A 21,134-nucleotide genomic window follows, 5' to 3' on the forward strand; every position below is an offset into this window, starting at 1 on the left:
TGGGGGTACCCACCACGTGCTTGGAGGGGAGGTGCCAAAGGCAGCTTGTGGGGCAAGAAAACACGGAGTTACAATCACCCTTGAAGATCCATTACCACGGAGGACCTGGAACTACACAGACCGAGGGAACAGCATGTACTGTCTCAGCTTCCAGTCCAGGATGCCTGATGCCCTGCAGAGCTGGGGTGGACGCCCACACCGTTTACAGTCTTCTCCTCTCCTCTCCTCTCTCTCTTTCTCTCCTTTATACATTAAAAATATCATCCGGCTTTTAATACCAAGTGTAGGTAAGAATGTAGAGACACGGGACCCTCACTCATTGCTGGAGAGGAGATGCACTGCTACACCCCTTTGGAAAGCAATTTTGCAAAGCCCCGTAAAGTTGAAGGCACTCATATACCGCCCTGGTACAAACCCTACACACACCACATGTGTGTGCAAGGAGCGAGTGAAGGAACACTCACTGCAGCCCTCCCTGGAGCATCAAAAAAATGGGAAACCACCGAAATCTATACCAACAGCAGAACAGTGGAATACTTTACACCAACAAAAATAAACATGAGAACTATACACAGCCACACGGATGACTCTCACCAATAAAATGTGGAGTGAAAAGAGCAAGGTGCATCTTGAAGAGCTATGTGTACCCCCATGTTCACAGCCGCATTACTCACAAGAGCCAAAAGGTGGAAGCCACACATGTCCATCAGCGGATGAAGAGATAAACTAAATGTGGTCTACGCACAGAATGGAATATTATACAGTTTTGAAAAGGAAGCAAATTCTGACACCTGCTACAACACGATGAACCCGAAGGATATTATGGCGAGTGAAACAAGTCAGTCACAAAAGGACAAATCCTGAATGACTCCACTTACCCGAGGTCCCGAGAGCAGTCCAATTCATAGACAGAAAGCAGGATGGCGGGTGCCAGGGGCTGGGGGAGCGGGGTGGGGAGTGAGTGTTTAATGGGGACTGAGTTTCAGTTTGGGGAGATGAAAAGGACCTGGAGATGATGGCGGTGATGGTTTCACAAGAGTGTGAGCGTACTTAACGCCACCGACCGGTACACTTAAAAATGGACAAGATGGCCAGTTTTACGTCATGTGTATTTTACCACAATTCAAAAGTTTGGAAAAGCAAGTTGTAGGTTATGACATCATGCGTGTAAAGTTCTAAAACTTGTAGAATGAGCTCTGTGTTAGCCAAATTATAAAAATGTGCATGTGAAATAAACACAGCAAATGGGCAGGGTGGGGGGCACTACTGCTTAGGTTTAGCTCTGGGGGGAATCGGGGTGAGATGGGATTTGAGGGAGGCCCGCAGGGGCCGTCCCCCGCGTCATAACAGTTTATTTCTGAAGCCAGGTGACCGGTATACCACTTTCTACTTTTTCTTCCCACCCGAACTGTTTCACTAACCAGAGTGCCCTGAGGTCCGCCAGGCTCTAGGGCCTGGGGAGAGGGCTCTGTGCCAAAGCTAGGGGCTCTGCGGAATGGCCATCGCCCCAGGTACAAGGCAGAGGTGCCAAGAACTTCCTTTGCGCTTTCTAGTTGAAATAAGCATCTCCGCGCCTCCTGGGGCCTCAGCCTCTGGCAGGGCTCCAGGATTATTTTACATAAATTTAAGATCACTAATGAAGAATAATTAACAGCTTCAAGGGAGCCTGGCACACCCTGTGTTTAGAAGTGGTTAATTATGCATTGTCTGCAAAACACCCTTTTCATACTCGAAAGTTTTGGGTCTCTGTTTTAAACGATGGAATATGGCATCAGGAAAAAAGCCAAGTGGTTCATGCGCCAAGTTCCTGGGGTTGGACCTCTTTGGACAGAGGTGACCACGGCTCCCTGAGCCCCCTAAGTGAGGTGCCTTAACTGCTTCCCCGGCACTGACACTGTCAGTCCCCTGGAGGGGCCATGGCAGGTGGGCTAGCTCCCTCCCCCACCGTCGGCGAGCAGTCGGAGTCCCACCAGGATGCGGTCTGGCCATAAAGCTGGAGTCTCTCGTCCACCTGATGGACGCGTCACCATTATTTACGAACACTAGTCAATGGAAAGAGGACTGTCCCCAGCCCCGAGCACCTCATTTGCCAGTCGGAGCTCCTTGGCTGGCCCTGTGCAGCCTGTGAAATCTCTCGGTCCCCCTGACAGACCATGTGACTCTGGGCCAGCCACTTCTCCCCCATGAGTCTCTATTTGTTCACCTGGAAAATGGGACAATTACATCCTCCCCTACACGGGGTTGGTGGGCTTAGACACGTAGCAGGTACTCCGTGAGCTTCTGCATCACACTGCCCACCCAGCCTCCCTTTCTAGCCTCATTGCCTGACAGGCACCCTACACTTCAGCCTCACCTGTGACCATTTCTGAACCATGCCAGGCTCGGTCCTACCTCCACACATTTGCTCATGCTGTGCTCCCTGCCTACTGTCCCTTCCTTATCTGGAAAAATCCTGCTCCTACGTTCAGGCCCAGCTCAAATGACACCTCCTGCAGGAAGCCTTCCTAGATTTCTCCCAGGCCAGACGGCCTCCCTCATACTGCTGGAATCTTTGTGCCACCTCTATTTATCCCCCATCCTCAACTTTCATGGCTTGTTAGTAGGTCTCTTTCCCCTCGTAGGCTGGGAGCTCCTTGAGGACTATGTCCCATTTGTCTTCCGGTCACAGCTGGGCCTTGAGAAAAGAGTACCTGCTCTGAATAAGAACCTCCCATGGTGGAAGGGGCCAAGGGGGTTCTCACTAGTTGGCCTGGAGGCTGAGCCAGGTCTCTCACAAGCACCACGTGACTCCCAGAGGGACTCTCAGCTTGCTACTCACACCCTGAGAGCCCCTCTGGGCTCCCCACTGTGCACAGCAGGAGGCCCAGCCCCTGGTCCTAGACTCGGGTCCCCAGCGCCCCTCTCAGCTCCATGGCTTCTCACCACCACCCAAAGACACATGCCCTTTGAAAGCCTCTGGGGTTTTCACATGCCTTTCCCTCTGCCTAGAACACCCATCTCCCCCACCTCGGCCCAGCCAACTCCTGCAGACACTTCGTTGCCCGCTCAGCTGTCACCTCCTCCATGAAGCCCCACATCCACATCCACTCCTCCTACCGTGTCCACCTGAGCCCCTGTGGGGTGGGGACATGCTTCCTTCATCCCTCTCGCCTCAAGACCCTGGCATACTCCTCTCCTGAGCTGCGGGGCACTCGAGACAGAGTCCACCTTGGAACAAGAGAGACCTGGGTCCAAATCCTGTGGCCACACTTACTTGTCTGCCTGCCCTTGGGTCTCACCTGCTCAAAGGGGGGCTTCAACGCCCCTCCTGCAGCAGGGCTGAGGATTGACCAGAGTGTAAAGTGCACCCTCGGCAGACACTTAATAACTAACAGCCAGAACATTCCAGGTGCCCCAGGCCCATAGGAACAAGTTCCCAGGATGGTGGGCAAGGCTGGTCCACCTGCACGAGTGGAAGACGCCCTGGGTACAGCCGGTGCTGATCAGATGCGGGGTGGGCCTCTCTCCCTGGCACCCACCCAAGAGCGGGGACTTCCTTTCTGAGGCTGCTGTGAGACCCTCAGGACCTGCCCCCTTCGGAGAAAGCCTTGGAAAAGTTCCCACACTTTCCCAGAACGGCTCGCATGCTAATAGCCAGGGACTTCACAGAGTGTGAAATCGGGAAAAACTAATTCCCTCAGGATAGTGGGTATTCTAACTCCCTCCCTCCCCCAAGCCCTTAATTACAGGCCGTCGAAGGCGCCCTTCCTGCTGGCCTGGGCACCGGTGTTCCTCAGCGAAGGTGTGTGTGTGGACAGCATGCACGTGCGGAAGACACTGTCGGTTTTACTAACGTTCGGGGTCGTGCCCGCATCGTTTCAGGGAGTGGTCCCCAAGTGCCACTACCCGTCCACAGGTCCAAGTCCCTAAAGACGGGGAAACTGGGGCTCAGAGAGGGAAAGTGACCTGCCCAGAGTCCCAAAGCACGCGGAGGGCCCTGAACTCTGGTCTCCTGACTGGCACACCAGGGATACCCTCATTCTGCCCCAGTGAGGCAGACACCCGCACGACCCCAAGTGTGTCTCAGATCTCTGCTTCGGATGGAGGCTGTCAAGCCCCTTAGTCACATGAGCCGCCAGTGAGGTCAGGGGGCGTGGACCCTGGCAGGGCCAGGCCAGGGTGGAGGGTGCCCTCCTGTGGGGTGACAGTGCTCCAAGCAGGTCCGCTCCACGGCCGATCTCAGCAGCAAGGAACAAGGAAACTCAGCGCACGGCCACAGAGCACTCGGGGGTGACCCCTTCTCTGCAGAAACCCTACCAGCTTCAGGGCTGGAGGGAGAGGAGGGTACAATTGAGACAAGTTGCCCAGTGGCCCAGAGCAAACGCCAGCGGGGGCCCTGCCCCAGGACGAGGAGGCCCTGTGGTCGCCAGGCAGGAGACGGTCCGCCAGCTCGGCTGCCCCACGGCAGAGGCCCTCCCGGGGCACGTACCTTTTATAGACTCCATGCAGCGGCTGCAGGCACAGGAACTGCCAGTAATCCAGGCAAAAGGCCTTGAACTTGAGCATTTTCGCCTTTCAGTATCCTGCCGGACCCCCGGGGCACCTCCACCGAGACTTGGGAGAGGGGCTGAGGGAGCTGGGGGACGGGCCGCTCCGGCCACCCCGGTCCCCGCTGCCACAGTGGCCCCACTCACATGGCCCGGTGCTGCCAGCCGCCCCTCCAGCACAGCCTCCGATACAAAGAGCAGCGCACACAAAAGCCCAGCGACTCCTCCGTCAGGCTTGCCCAGGCAGCCTCAGGCTGCCGCCGCCACGGGGGGCTGGAGCTTCTCGGGGCTTCCCCGGGGGTCCCCGGGGCAAACGGGGGCAGCCCTGGCTGTGCTGAGTGGTGGGGGCCCCTGGCCCATCATCCTGGGGGCCTGGATGCCGGGGCTCCTGACGGCGGCTCCGAAAGCTCCCTCTTCCAACTGGTCCCCAGGTCCCCAGTGGCTGCGCCGGCACCTGGCCAGGCAGTGGCCCAGCCGCCTGCTTGGCCCAAAGTGGCCGAGGCTGGGAAGAGCAGGGGTGTGGGGTGCAGGCAGGGAGGGGGCGAGGTGACAGATGCCGGCCTCCTCGCCAGGTCAGTTATGTTTGGCGGAATCCCTGCTCGGCCCCAAGAGCGGAAACTCACCACGTCGCCACATGGTGCAGTGTGAGCCGCTGTCTCTGAAAGGCAGCGGAGAAAGACTGACAGGGCCACCGTGGTTGCCTGGGTGACAGGGACACATTGATAAAATCTAAAATGGAACCTCGATGACAGCCGCTCATTGGCTGCCGGGAGGGGACTCCCGACGCCAGAGAGGGGGGGCCTGGGCTGAGGGGCCGTGGCCAGCGGGGCATTGTCAGGCAGGGCCGGGGGCCACAGGCAGAACGGGTGGCTCAGCGTCCCAGGACCCAGCGTCACGGGCGGCCGAGCAGAGCCACTGGGCCCCTCCTGGCAGGTCTGGCTTCCACTCTGGGCGCCCTGCGGCCCCTTCCCTACACACTAGCCACAGGGATCTCAAACGGCCCTCCCTGCTGCACCCCATACCCCTGCTGCTCTCAGAATAAAGGCCAAATTCCCGACTGTCCACCGGCCCTCCGTGCCCCGACTCCTGCCGACCGTCTGAGCTCTCTGAGGCTCCTGACGCCCAGACCCCCAGCTCCCGTCAGCTCCCAGAAGCCACCCCCTCTTCCAGGCCTTCTGGGCAGTGCCCTTGGCCAGAGGTGCCTCCCCGGCCCTTCTGCACCCACCAGATCCTACCACCAGCGTCGCGTCCGAGCCCCCCGTACGCCCTACCCCGACTTTCTCTGCGGGACGTGCCTTCCTCTGAGATGATCCCGTTGATTTACTTAGCTGCTCCAGCCCCCCGGCCCTGCCCGGCTCAGGGCAGCACCTGGCCCACTGCAGGCACCCCATCATTTGTTGCAGGAGTAAAGGGTCCTGGGGAGCGGGATGGAAGGGCCCTCCTGAGCACACCACACTCACCCCGCCGGCTACTTGGGGTCCCTGGTCTGCTCAACACCAGTGACAAAGCAGTGGTCCCATCGCATCCTTGTGAGGAGGGTTAGCTCCCCACCCCAACCACAGACGAGGAAACAGAGCTCAGAGAAGACCCCATCACCGTGTGTGAGGGACGACGTCCAGGCCCACCGGCCTCAGACAGGAGTGGCTGCCACCAGAGTGCTGGGCCTGCATGTCCTGTGCTGGCGGCCGGGCATCCAAGGCTGGGTGCGGAACCGGGCCTGATCCCAGCACCCCCCGCCCCCCAGCAAAGCCAAAAACCAAGTCACCGGCCTCAGGAGGGAGTCTCCTCCGTCCACCATCTCCGATGCGCTGCTTCTAGAGCAGTGGCTCTCCCCCCGGGGCGATTCTGCCACCACCCCCTGCCCCAAGAAACAGTGGCCATGCCTGGGGACACCATGGGTTGTCACAATGGGGAGGGCGGCGCTACGGGCCTCTAGTGCATTTAGAGGCCGCCAAACACCCCGCAGTGCATAGGACGCCCCCCTCCGCCAGGAGTGATGCAGTCTAGCGGCTCTGCAGGGCGGCTCTCCGTGGGAAGTGCCGCCGTGGATGGCTAGAAGGGAAGGGCGTTCGCGATGGCTCAGTCGAGCGGGGAGCGTGAAGCCCAGCGAGGGGAAGGGCACGGACAGCATCATCAGGATGGCCGAGCTGGGTGCAGCGCGGGGCACAGTCCACCAGCCCAGCCTGGGGAGAGGGGAGCTGCTGGGTAACTGGGCTGCTCACGAGGCAGGTGAGGAAGGAGGGCAGCATGGCGGCCTGCCGAGGGTGAGGGGCCTGTCTGCCAGCCTCCCTGAAGGGCCGTCCGCCCTCCCCCAACAGGACATCAGCTTCCCTCTCACGCCTGTGGCAGAGGAAGCCGGCTGTTCCTTTGAAAGGAGGCAATTACTGGCTGGGACCTTTGTTTCTGAATTTCCCAGGCTGTAAGCAGGCCTCCAGAACCTCCGTGGGACTGGCCACCAGAGCCCGAGGGCCGGCTTTCTCAGAGGCTCCCACAAAGCAGCAAAGCCAGCGGCCTCGCTGCGTATAAAGGGCAGAGGTCAGGCGGTCGTGCTGGGGGGGGAGGGGGAGGGGGCGGCTGGGTCTGGCACCAACAGTCCTCTGGTCTCTGGATCTCAGTTCTCCTCATCTGTGAAATGGGAACACTAAGCTGGGCTCTGCCTATGTCCCAAGGGGACGAGGACAGATCTCATGTAGCACCTGCTGCTCCTCAAACATGCCGGGCACGCTCCACCTCTGAACCTTTGCGCTGGCTGTCCCACTGTCTGATGCTCCTACTCAAGACAGCGGCACGGCTCATCCCTCGCCCGCCTTTCCTTCTGGTGTCTGCTTACACAGCGCCGCCTCCAAAAGGCCTTCCCTGACTCCCCCCCCATCACTATCCCCCTTACCCTGCTTTAGTTGTCTTCATAGCGCTTGTGGACAAAAAGCACTGCCACTTCAGTAAACAGAGAATGCTGGTGCCATCAAGCTGTCAGCCCCTGTAGCAGCCCCTTGAAGGTGCACCCTGAGGGGATTCAAGATGGAGAAAAACAGGACACCCGCCCTAGATAGTGGAGGTGCACATCTAAGGAATAATTTCAAGGATGCCTGCATCGTCCCATACGTAGAAAAGCACTAAAATCACTAACCTGAGATGTCTGGGTTTTTGCGATTGGCAGTCATCTCTGATGGTGGAGCACATTTTCCCCAGCAAAAAGCCCTCTACCTCCTGGCTTCTCCCTCCCCTCTTGGCAGCAGGTCCCCCAGGGCTGTCGCAGAGGCTGCCTCCCAGGCTACAGTCCTCAGTAAGGTCCAGATAAAACAAAACTCGCAACTTTAGGGCTGTGCGCTTTTCTTCAGCCGACACACTTGTCACCACCTTGACATATCATATTAAAACCCGATTTCTCTGTCCGTTTGCCGCCTGATACAGTAGCTCTGCAAAGGCAGCAGGACAGGTCCCTGTGGTTTCCTTATTCCTCCCACAGCCGCAGGTGCTCAGGAAATAATGGCCGAGAAGCGGAGGGGGAAGGCAGCCCCAAGGGGCCCTGCTGTCTTTGCAGGGGGTCGTTGGCTATGAGGTCAAGTGTGGCCAGCCTCAGGCAGCGGTGGTTACTGTGGCCACCCCCTGACCATGACCGCCGTCACTTATGTGCCCGAACTGGAGTGAGGCCGTGGGTGTGTGTGGACCCAGGTGCAGAGGGACGGTATACGGGTCCGAGTGCCGAAGTAAGGGAGTGTGCAGATGTCCGGAAGTCTGCGTGTGCGTGTGTGTGTGTGTGTGTGTGCAGGAAGTGTACACACATGGGCGAGGAGTGTGCTACGGCATCAGGCGGTGTTCGCACCGGCATCTGGGTTCGAATCCCAGCTCTGCTCACCAGCCGAGAGTCCCGAAAACGTGCCGCCTGTAAACTGGGCCGATGGCTCTGCGCGGCCGCGCAGGGGTGGACGCTGCCAGCTTTCAGCCAACAGAAGCGACAACCCGTACTGCCGTGTGCGCTGCGGCTGCAGAGCGGCCGCGTACGGGGTTACACGAGAGCGTGAACGTGTGTGGACCACCCGAGTCGCCATCCTCCAGCAGTGCCCCCGAGGGTACCCGGCCCCAAGCTGCTCAGGGAAGCCGCGCCCTCGTGCCCACCCCCAGCCCTTCTCACAGCCTCAGCCGCCTCAGGCATCTAGCTGGTCGCTAGACCATCTCATCCCCATATAGCGCCTGCCACCCGACAGCTGGGGCCCAGCCCCTGCTTGACAGCTCCAGGTCGGGGGCACGCTGCCTTTGTGCAGAAGCGCCCTCTCACCGAGGCCGAGCTCCCCAGTGGGACTTGGGTCTGCCGTCCACCCGCCCCCGCGCTTTCCAGGCCCTGGGTCCACATCCACTTCTCAGGGCCTCACAAAGTCTGCCCTCTCCTGGGAGCGGGCACCCCCAGCCCACTTCTAGTCCCCTCCACGTGTAGCGCAGACGTCCCCTCCCAGCCCCCCATTCATGTCAACCCCACGCAGGACCAGCTGCCCGTGCCTGGTCTTCCATGCCCACCTGCTGCCCTATCCAGGGGCCTCCCCTACACCACAGACTACAGCCCTTCCTTCTGAAGACGTCTTACAGAAACATCAAGATACAAGACCCTCAGACCACCATCCCCACTTCCACCAAGTACAGTGTGGAAACTGATAGACACCGTTGGCTTCTCCCCTGGGCTGCAGCCTTGGTCGTCATGGGAGCCACGGCTGTAGGCCAGCCCTCGGGGGACCACCAGCCTTGAATCTCGGAGGAACTACGGGCTGAGCCATGGTCCAGGAGGGACCACTTCTAGCTGGACTTGTTCTCAGGGGATGTGTCAGCATTATCTCCAGTCCCTGGGGGAATTTTAGGGCCAAATGGGGGGCTAATTTCCCCCATGGCCTCTTGGGGCCGATCCTAGGTGCTGATGGGGAAAGTGGGCCAGTGGTCCTGAGCAGGTCCAGGGCAGATGGTACAACAGTACCTGTATCGGTCAGTGGAGAGGCTGCTTCCGGTCTCCAGGGAGCTCCTGAGGTGGCAAAAGTGAGACAGGATTACCGGTGACCCCAGACAACAAGCCCTCCCCCCGGGGGGCCATGCCAGCGCAGGCCGTGCTGGGTGGTCCCAGGTCAGGTCCTGGGGTAGGTGAGCAGCCCTGGGGAAAGCCTGTGGCCCCCACATGCAAGAAACCATGTGCTTTTTTGTCCTCTGACAGGTCAGCCAAGACACCGCCCTGTGCCCACCCCATACGCCAGTGCAGGGGCTCAGTCCCAGGGGGCCCTTGGCAACGACAAGTCCAACTGCTCCCTGTTCAATGGGGACGCCGAGGCCCGAGGCCCCACAGGGAGTCTCCCAGCGGAGGCTCTCTGCAGGCAGAGCTGCACCCTGGGGTGTGGCCTGGGCCTGCCAGCTGGCAGGTCCACAGCCCCTGACCACAGACAACCCCTTCCCAGCATGAGCTGGCCTCTGCCCCCTCACGCTCCTCTCATCATTCCTGCCCCAGGGCCTTTGCACTTGCCGTTGCCCCTGCAAGGGAATGCTCTGTCCCCATCACAGTTGACAATTTTCCAACTCCAGGAGGCCTTCCCTGTCTATAGCAGCCCTCCCCCGCCCTTCAGTACCCTCGCCCCCGACTCGTTCTCTTTCAGAGCCCCACGTGAAACAGGCCGAGTCATCTATCTGTTTGCTTATTCACTCCTGTCTACCCGTCAGAGTCCCCTCCCGAAGGCAGGGCCCCGTGTGTCCTGGTCATTGTCCCACTGAGGGGACCGGCCATGACGGTGCCTCCTTTGATCTGTCACCTGCTACAAACCTGGTCAGAGGTGGGGAGGGCAGTCAGTGGGGGGGGGCCCTGCTGAGGCCCCACAGACGCCCGTGAGGAAACAGGCTCCGAGAAGGTAAGCGCTGTGGGTCCCCTGCTCTACAGACTGGGTGGCACGGAGACTCGGTGTGTTTGCCTGAGACCATCATGTCCTCCCCAAAGAGGCCCAGACCACAGGCAGGGCCCAACACCCCGGGCCCAACACCCCCATGCCGGGAGCCCTGGCAGAGCGGCTCGGTGTCCCACTGTGGGTCTGGGCTCCAAGCCAGCCCACCTGGGGTCAGATCCCACCCCACCCCCGACCAGCCACGCATTTGGTACAAGCGCCTCTCTGAGCCTCAGTGTCCTCGTTTGTAAAACGGGAGTGAGAGTACAAAGCTCCTGCGGGCAAATAATTGATCTGAAACTATATGGCGAGAAACACGAGCCTCTGCTGGCTCTGCTTGGCGCCGTGCCCGGTGACCGAGGCCTTCGGGCCTGGGTGCCTTCCACGAGGCGGGGGCCCAGCTCCCCAGCACACCCTGTCCCTGCCCTCCTGGGCAGCGGCTGCTGTGACACAGGACAGGCTCCCGGAGGCTGCTTCCCACGTGGGCCACAGCCCTCCCGCCGTGGGTGCCCTGCGTGCCTCTCCCCACCCAACACCCAGAAGTCCAGGGCACCTGCTCCGAGTGGGCCTGAGCTTGGCACCGTAGGCCTTGCCCTTCTGGGCCAACGCTGGGAGCCCACCACGGGTCATCTGTGCTTCGGCCTCGTTCCCTGACCCTCCTTCCACATCCCCGCACTGTCCTGTGATTCTGCTACTTCCTGTCCGGCTGAAGCATCGTTGGCTGCCGGACCCCACGTGCAGCAGATGGGATGCCCCAGAACCTGCCTCAGGCACCCCCTTTCTCCAGCCTCAGCTGAAGAGGCTACAGACGGCTCCCCGCTCCCCTGGAGCCAGAGCCCACGTGGGGCCGCACACCATCGGCTCAGCACCTCTGCCTGTGTGTCAGCAGGCCTGGCCAGGGATCAGGAAGAAGAGAGGACATGAGGGATGGTGTCAGGATGCCCTCGAGTCACTTTGCTGGACTGTCACTGTCCTGTGCCCACACTGGGGTGGACAGCGGCTTTCAGGATGGAGAGGGCAGGGCTGGCAAGGCAGGCCTTCCCTCCCTCCCAGGCCAGGAACCGTGCTGGGACCTGTGCTGGGAGAGGTGAGGAAACCTGGCCTCCTGGAAGCCCCAAGTCTGGACAATCCCCCACCTGGCTGCTCAGACACAGACGTGCCATGCGAACTAACACCAATGTGATGTGACAGGGACACAGCCAACGGTGCTGGGGCTCCTGGAGCCCACTCTGCTCAGGCCCAGGGCTGCCCTCCCCAGCTCCAGTCCTGCTCTGACTACATCGTGATAACACGGCCCCATCTCGGCCTGCCGCAGACAGTCCACGCAGTGGGTGCTAGGATCTTTCTCCAAATGCTTCCTCTCCTAACCCCTGCGTGAACCTCACAAGGCACATGGAATCATGACCCCCCTTTACAAAGGCTGACCATGCGGCCCAGGGGCTCCCTGTACATGGAACAGCACTCCATTCCCTGCCTTTTCATCCTGCAGCAAACTCCTATTCACCCTCCAAAACCCTGCTCAAAGGTCAATTCCTTTGTGCAGACTTCTTTGCCTACTTTATCCCCCAATCAGACTCCTTCCTTCCTTCCTTTTTTCCTCACTCCCTCCTTCCCTCCCCGCTTTGTCCCTCTCTCACTCCTTTAATGACAGTGAGTATTTTTTGAGCAGTACCTATAGACTAGGCATTGGTATTAACAGTCGACCAGTGTCACCTCATTTGGTTGTCAGCACAGCCTGTGAGGGAGGCACGGGGACACCCCACCACATTGTGACACTCGGGTGCAAGGTACGGAAGGGTGCACAATAAATCCCCCCCAGGCAGTAGTGTCCACAAGGCACACACGTGCAGACGGGGACCCTCCCAGACGTTCACAGCTGACCTGGCCTGCTGTGGTCCAGCTCTAAACCCTGTGACAAGCAGTGGTCCCTGCCTCGGCTCCCCACTCCTACCACCCATGTCCCGCCCATCCCGGGGAACCCCTCGGTGGCCTGACCCCCTCGGCAGTCCCCCTCTCAGTGTGCTGCGGACAGACAGCCCAGCTGGGACTGGCTCTGAATGGAGACCCTCCGTCTGCCCTGTGCCCTGCCGGGTCCACGCAGCCTTGTTGGCCACAGACTGAGGCCCACTCTGCCCGTCACCCTCCTTCCCCGCTCAGCCCAGCTGCCAACAGGAGGGGCACGGCCCAGCGCCTGGACTGGGAACCAATGGCCTGGGACATGCCGGAGCGCCTCTTGGCCTCGGCCTCCGCATCCAGAATGAGGGGCAGTGGTAACAGCTCCACCTCACACAGTCACTGTGAGAAAGGTGAGGTGCTGCCCAGGGAGCAGAAGCGCCTTGTACACCAGAAGGTGCAGAGCAGGCGTGTCTGCGGTGTCACACGCTACGGTATGATCACACCCAGTAACGTTTAGTGAGACGTTAGAGCCTAGAGGTTACAACGTGAACTCTAGAGCCAAGAGGGCCGGGGTTCAGATCCCAGCTTTGCCACACACTAGCTGTGTGACCTCGGGCAAGTTAATGAACCTCTCTGTGCCTCAGCTTAGGGTCCTCTTTTATTACGTTTTAGGAAGATTAAATAGGTTAATACATTTAAAGCACTTAGAACAGTGCTAGGCACAGAGTCAGTATCCCATAAATCCAGCTACGACCAGTAGAGAACTCAAAACAGTAGCATATTATGTTATGTATTATATGAAGGTGTGATATGGACAGTATACGAATGATCTTAATGTGTTGTATTAACACACCAATTTTATATTAATAGATGTTTGTTTTACCCACATATCTAAAATCCTCATTTACAGGGGAAACGGGCTCTGAGTGGCAACCGCGCGGTACCACGGTCTCTTACTGAGGTGTGGTGGCCCCAAGTCCAGAGCTCTGTCTGTTCTGCTGGGCCCCTGCCCAGGGGCCCCAGCATCTCTGGAGACCCCTGGACCAGGCTCATGGACGCGGCACTCCGGGTCAACTGGGCAGGGCTCCAGCCCTCCTCCCACCTCCAATGCAGGCTCCGGGGAAACAGCCCCTTCCAGCCACCCTGGACAAGGAGACTGCCCTGGGGACAGTCCCTTCTGAAGCCCCTGTCCCCAGCCCTACAAGACCGGGCTCCTGGGGAGGCCACTTCCTTCCCCCTCAGAGTAAACTGGCTGTTCCAGTCCTACTCCCTGGCATGGCTCCAAACGGTGGCCGGCCACCTACAAAGTTCAAGAGCAGGAAAGACGGCTCTGTGCTGTGAGTCAAGAGAGGGTCCCCTGGATGCGGAGGAGGGCTATGACTGGCAGGGCTTGAGGGGGCTCCTGGGGGGCTGGTCAGCTTCTGCTTGGGGGTCTAGGTGCTGGTTACGTGACTGAGTTCAGCTTGTGACGATTCAACAAGCTGTACACCGGATTTCAATAAAAATTTACATTAAAAAAACAACCAGCCTGGTTCAGCCCCAACCTGGAGCAGCAGTAAAAACCCAAGGCCTCAAAGCTGGTGGTCTTCCTCTCCCGCCACCCCCTGACTCCGCAGCAGCTGTGTGGCCTTGGGAAAACCCCTGCCCCTCTCTGACCTCAGTTTCCCTCTGCTGAATGAGGGAGCGGCAGTGCTTCCATCACTTGCCGTGCGGTAGACACATGGACGCTTCTAAGAAATACAGATGTACTGACGCCTGGGCCCAAACCCAGACGGATGAGTCAGAACCTCTGAGGGCCGTGCTCCTGCACTTTGGGTGTTTTGTTTGTTTGTTTTTGTTTTTTTAACTCTTCACTTTGAAATAACCACAGATTCACAGTAAGTTGCAAAATAAAATGTACAGGGAGGACCCATGCAACTCTCCCCCAGCCTCCCCCAGTGATAACATTGTGCACAAAAAATTGTTGCCCACCATCAACCATCGGCCACTGCAGCTGACCTGATAGTGCGCCCTGAGGGGATTCAGGATGGAGAAAAAGAGGAGACCGGCCCTAGAGAGTTAAGATGAATATCGAAGGGTAATTTCAATGAGCCCAGACTCTTGCATCCCCCCATACACAGAAAAGCACTAAAATCATTAACTTGAGAAGTCTGTTTTTTTGTGATCAGCAGCCATTTTTTGATGTTGCATGCATGCGTGCATGTGTGTGTGTGTATCTATGCAATTTCACCAGATGTGTAGCTTTCTGTGACCCCCCCCACGATCGAGTTCGAAGACAGTCTATCACATGGCACTCGCATGTCACACCCCCTCCAGAGCCACACCCACTTCTCCCCCAATCCTTCACTCCCAACAGCCACCAATCTGTCCATCATTTTGTCATTTCAGAACGTTATACAAACTGAACCGTACAGGATGTAACTTTTCAAGACTGGCTTTTTTCACTCACCATAATTCCCTGGAGGTTTATTCAAGCTGTTCATGTATCAACAGTCCCTTCCTTTTTACAGCTGAGTAATATTCCACAGCATGGACGTACCACAGTTTTTTTTATCCATCCCCCCTGGGAAGGACATCTGGGCAAGTTCCAGTCTGGGGGGCTGTCAGGGATAGAACTGCTATGAACCTTCTCCCACAGGTTTTTGTGTGAATGTAAGTCTTCCCTTCTCTGGAACAAATGCCCAGGAGTGCCACAGCCAGGGTGTTTGGTAAGAGTACACTTACTCTGAAAACCCCCCACCAAACTGTCTTCTAGAGTGGCTGTACCCTTGTACATTCCTAGCAGCAATGCAAGACGGATCCAGTTTCTCTGCATCTCGGCCAGTGTTTCGTGTTGCCCCTATTTTTACTTCCAGCCGTTCTGATGGACGTGCAGCGAGACCTCACTGTGGTTTTAGTTCAAGTTTCCCTCACAGCTTACAATGCTGACCATCATTTCATGTGTTTATCTGCCACCTGCCTGTCTTGTTCGGTGAAACAAAGGTGCACCTTCATTTTTAAAAGCTGCCCAGATGGGTCTAACATGGAACCAGCTAATCCTCTAGGGCCCTCTGAGCCTACAAAGTTCTGTCAGTTTTACTTTCTATTTTTTAAAATTATTTATTTATTTGGCTGCGCTGGGTCTTGGTTGCTGCACGTGGGATCTAGTTCCCCGACCAGGGACCAAACCCGGGCTCCCTGCATTGGGAGCGCGGAGTCTTAGCCACTGGACCACCAGGGAGGTCCCAGTTCTGTCCGTTTTAAAAAGGACATGTTCACTGGTATAAGAATTCTTCCTGGCACCCTGTGCTTTCTGGAAGGGCCCTAGGGAGGGTTCCAGACTGCCAAAGGTGGCTCTGGGCCATTGTGCTCAGGCCAGAGGGTGACTCTGTTTGTTCCTGAGAAGAAATAGGGAGAAAGTAGAGAGAGGGTCAAGATGGGCAGAGGGCAGGCTCTCCACATAGCCCTCGCCCAAGGGAGTCTGCTCAAAGCCCACAGGGGCCTGAGTGGGCTGGCTGGCAGGGAGCAGTGGGCGAGGGCATGGCCTGGGAGGGACCTGGGGCAGGGCGGCTCCAGACTCTCATGGGCCCTGGGTTGGAGTTATTTGTGGATTTACCCCCATTTCCAGAGGGGCAGGGGAGGCCGCACGCCTCCCTTTTACTAAATAATACATAGCCACTGCGTCAACTATGGAAAATAACAACAGCGCACAACAAGGAAAATAAAGTAACCCATCTTCTCAGCTCCCTGGGGATTTGCCTGTGTTGTGGTCTGAGGCCTCTCTAACTGTGTGCCTGGGACGGGGACTGGGCCTATGTGTGTTGTGGTTGCACAAAAGTACATTCTGTTCTGTGGCCCACACTCCCCGCTCACTTAACACTTCTCCGTGTTTTTAGGTCGTCAAACATTCCTCTGCGTCACCCTGTGGAAGGGGCTGGGAAGCCTGGGCGCACTCCCCGCTGCCCACATCGGGGTCAGGCCTGGTGTGTCTCTCCCCATCCTTGGCTGCTGGGCTGTCCTGTCAATGAGGTCTCTGTGCAGGCAGCAGATGTGCCGCTAGGACCCATTCCTGGGATTTCTGGGTCAAGGGGAGGGATGTTTTCATGGCTCTGGGTACACACGGATGCAGACCCAGGGGGCTGGACCACTGCTCTTAGGGCAGTGATGGGGGTGCCTGGCCATCCCCAGAGCTCCCGAAGTTTCTGTCTGGGGCAGAGGCTGAGGACCCCTGCTCCTGAGCCCCCAGCCAACCCCAGACAGAGCGCCTGTCCGGGGCGGGCTCACCCCTCGCCGCTGCCACGTGTGTCGCTGTCCTCCTTCTCCTCTGGGGCTCCGGAAGCGTGGACACGGAGAAGGTAGGAGGTGGCCCGGCTGCCCCCAGGTCTCGTCCCATTACCCCGAGGGCCGAGGCCGCTGTCTCACGTCACCTGCCGGGCGCCCCGCTCTGGTCTGCCTCAGACTCGGGCTCCTCGTCTGTGGAATGGGGCCGCCTCCTGCCTTGGAGACTCCAGTGCGGCTCCCGGAAGCGGACAGACAGGGGGCGCCTTGTAAACCCGACCAACCTGAGGAGCCGCCCTGCTGGCTCCCCTCCCCCGCCTCTAGCTGTCTCGCCCAGGCCCCCAACGCCTGCCCTGGGCCTGCCTCTGAGAAAGCCACAGGGGCCCTGCCCACCCACCCGGCCTTCCTGTCCTGGCTCTGGGCCCCAGACAGCCCTGCCTGCAGGCACAGTGAGTGACTGTCCCCGGGCTGGCCTCCACGCCTCTCCGTCCTGCCAGGCTGCCCTGCCCAGGAGCTCAGCCCGAGTCTGGAAAAGTCTCCGCTGTTGGGGGGAGGGGGTGTCTCTGCCCAGGGCCCCCCGTTCCGGACAGAGGTGTGGAGAGAGAGCTAGGGCGGCGGGCAGCGGCTGTGGGGTGAGACCTGGGGCGGGGGGTACCAAATCCCCCTCTGAGCCTCATCTGCACCACAAGGAGGTTTGTCTAGAGAAGGGATACTTAGGGGGTAATGGTGGGGTGTCTCAGGCCACTTGGGACAAGGATTTGTTCATCCCCCCTCCACGTGGCCCCCGCCCTGTGCCCAGCTCTCTGAGAGCATCATCCTCACTCATGTCACCCTAACAAGGAGCCCACTTTACAGATGAGGAAACTGAGGCATCATCAGAGCACAGGGAGAAACACGGCGAGTAGGATGCGTGGCTGCCCATGGAGGGAAGGGCACACCCCGGCTGGGTCTCTCCGACCAGGTGTGTGAGCCAGTGGGGGGCAAGGGCGGGGCTCCCCTTGGACACAGTGACTCAGCCCAGACCTCGGCTCAGCGGGGGCAGCATGCGGGGGGGTCAGCCAGGGCAGGGTCTGAGTGAGTTCAAGGGGAGGGTCCCGGAGTGGGACAGGGAGGGGCCCAGGGGGGCCTGGCTTGGCAAGGGAGCCTCCCTGGCTGCCCCCACCTGCCGAGAAGCACCCCCGAGACCCCAGCACCCAAAATCCCGGCTTCTTCTGTGACCCCGAAGCTCCCACCAGGATTCTCTTCTTGAGGCAGAGCACCGGCCAGGGCGCGTCCAGCCTCTCCAGCTGCTGGGAGTAGGGCTGAGGCCTTCCCACTCGGCCAGGAACCTGGCCGGGCCTGTGGCCAGGGCCCTCGGGTGCCGTGTCTGGGAGCCACGTCCTGTCACTCCTGGACCCGGTTCGCTGATGGGCAGGGAGCACAGATGCCTCAGTCCAGCCCAGGCGGGAGGGGGTCTGACCATGCTGGAACTCTCTTCAGATGCCAACATGATCTTATTTTACCCTCAAGCCTGCCTGGAGAGCTGGAGTTTTGTATCCCCATTTTACAGATGAGGAAACCGAGGCTCAGAGGGACTGAGACCTGCCCGAGGACTCCCAGCTGGCCAGCGGCCACACCAGCTCCTGACCTGGGTCCCCTGCCCTCTGCTCCAGAGTCCCCACTGTCCACAGTCATCCAGGCAGCTGACCCCCAACCAGGACGTCCTGACCCCACTCACCCTGAGGGTGAGGGATGTGCTCAGGCACATGTTTCCTGAGAGCATCCCTTCCTTGGGGGGGCATCCCTCAGATATCCAGAAAACAAGCCAATTCACCCCAAAACCAGCAACCTACAGACTTGACAAATTTAATTTTTAAATAGCTAATGCACTCTCATAGTTCATAAGTACAACAAAAAAGATATCCAGTGGAAAGTCCCCCTCCCAAAGGTACCACGTCCACCAAGGTCCCCCTGTCCCCCAGGGAGTCCCACCACGAGCTTCTGGTGCCTTGCCACAGAAATTCCTAACGCAGACACAAGCAGACACGGACACGCCCAGCTGGAGGAGTCGCGCACATGCGTGCAACAGGTTCCTGCCCCTCACCCTGGACACACGGCCCTGGATTTGTCCTAATGCCCCGTCCCGGAGCTCGCCCTCAGTCTGGGGCACGGCGGCCAAGTGTGACCAAAGTCTGAGTCAGACGAAGGACAGGGCCCCGGCTCCACGGCGCCTCCAGGGGCAGGGTGAAGGGTGGCCGTCCTCTGGGGCAGGGCGAGAGCCTGCCCAGAGCCCCTGACCTGGAACGCTGGCAAGGGCACGGTGGACTCCGCCCAGCTGCCTCCCCTTCCAGGTCTGACGTGGGGCCCACCGGGCGGCATCCCAACCACAAACACGCTTTCGGATCCATGCTGACCTCACACGGTCGGACAAATACGCATACAAGACACCTCTTAACTTACGTCTGAAACTCTCACAACATTGTAAATCAACTATATTTCAACTAAAAAAACAAGAGACCTCTGAACCATCACACGCGCACGTGCTTGCACAGCACGCGTGCACACACGACTGTAGGCACGTATGCACATGCAGGCCCTCCTGCAGGCGGCTGGAAGCACCCCCCCGGCCTCACACGCGAGCAAGAGTCGGGCTGGGCTGTGCCCCAGGCCCTGCACTCAACAACCACGGTCAAGGAAAATCCGCCAAGGTCTTTCCATGCAAACCGGGTGTGTTAATTCCCTTTAGTTGAATGAAAGTTAAAAACAACACGGAATATTCCCAGAACCCCCTGGAGCTGGGGGCTTCTGGGGAAACTTCAAGGGGAAATCGAGGCTGGGGCGCTCGAGGACAATGAGGCCGCTGTGCTGAGTGCCGGGCACCACCTGGCTTCTGTCCTCGCAAATGCCCTATTATCTATTCAGAAGTTTTGTTTTGTTTTGTTTTGTCTTAGCAGCGGTCTTCACAGGCCTCAAGGTCTCCCTGCTCAGCCTCCCGCATGCTGGCACCGTGGCCGTGCTGTCCACGTGGCCCCGTTGCTGCCCTGCGGCACCATCTCTCCCAGGGTTTACCGAAAAGTGCTTCAGGCCATGCACTGGGGCATGGCACCAACCCCTTCCAGGCCTACCGGGATGTGGGCCTGGCCTGACTCGGGCGCAGACAGAACATTTGTCCCAGCAGATTGTCTCCCATGTGGTTCCTGCGGCCACGCAGCTGTGGCATCTCTCACACGCCCTGCACTTCCATGACCCCACCGCTGGAGGTCCCCTGAGGGGTTGGTGTCTCCTGGACGCCCCGCAGAGGAGCAAGCTGGGTGCAGAGTGGGGCAGGGGCTCATCCCCAGTCTCAGCAAGTGAGGGCTCCTGGGTGCTTCTTTGACTGCAGGGCGTGGGGACTGGGGACTGGGTGGGGCAGGAGGGAAGGGACGGGAGCTGGGTTTGCACAGCTGCTGGGGGACCTCAGCCTGCAGCAGCAGGAGGCCGACCCCAGCTCTGTTGGGGGGACACTTTCTCGAGGGCTGCAGAGGGGCCTGGAGGCGGAGCATTGGGGACCACCAGCCCCTGGGTCCATGGTTGTGGTGGTCCCTGGGTACAGGGGGAACCCTAACCCACCCCCTCTGTTCACAAGGAGGCGGAGAACTCAGCCTGGAGGCCACGGGCGGGGGCGTCTGTTTCAGGGGCAGCAAGATGCCATCACAGCATGCGCTGTACCCCACGCGTCTGGCCTCTGCTCAGGACGCAGACTGTTCTCCTCCTGGCAGATGGCTGAGCCCGGGCGGAAGGCCTTGGGTGCCCTCGGCCCACGGGGTGGCTGGCGGCTACAGCAGAGGGGAGGATGTACCCTTGGCCAGCTGGGCGGGGCTGAGCCCCGGGGTGCAGGGCAGAGTGGGTGGATGGAGAAGCAGCGTCCTCACTGGGGCATGAGAATGGGGGTATCCCAGCCTCTGACCTGCCCCCCAATCTAGAGGCACACCAAGCTGGTGCTCCCTGGCCCCTCCTTGGCCCCCAACAGGCATCTCCCTGCACCAGGGGGCCCATCTTGGTGATGGCACTGCCACCCACCCAGACCTCCGAGCCAGACCCCTGGGCACGGTGGTCTGCATGCCTTTGATGCCTTCCTCTCCCCGCCGCACCCCAGCCTCAGGCCGACCTACAGCATGCACCCCTGTCACTCTGCTCCATCAGCTGCCTGGGCCCCCCCATCAGACATCTCCAGGTTTTCCCATCATCCCGTGGCGGCGCTGGATAAAAGGAAGAGAGAAAATAAACTTCAGGCTGAAGGCAACAGCGTGGGGCATCCTTCACTCACTGACACTGCAGCTGCCCCAGGCCAGAGGGCCCAGCTCAGGAGCCACCCCCTCCGTGACCCCCCCCCAGGGGCTCCACACTCAGGTGGTATAGGGATACCTGTGGCGCAGCAACTGTCCCTGGGTGCTGCTCCAGGAGTGGGCACCCAGCGGCAGGCCCGGCGGACGCAGGCAGGTGGCAGTGTGGTGGGAAAGCTGGGATTGAAAGGACAAAGGTGGGCAGTGGACAGAAGCCAGGCATGTGGGCACAGGAGGGGGCAAGGGGGTGG

This window comes from Mesoplodon mirus (genome assembly GCF_964341445.2).
Source record: "Mesoplodon mirus genome assembly, chromosome: 12".
Taxonomy (NCBI): domain Eukaryota; kingdom Metazoa; phylum Chordata; class Mammalia; order Artiodactyla; family Ziphiidae; genus Mesoplodon; species Mesoplodon mirus.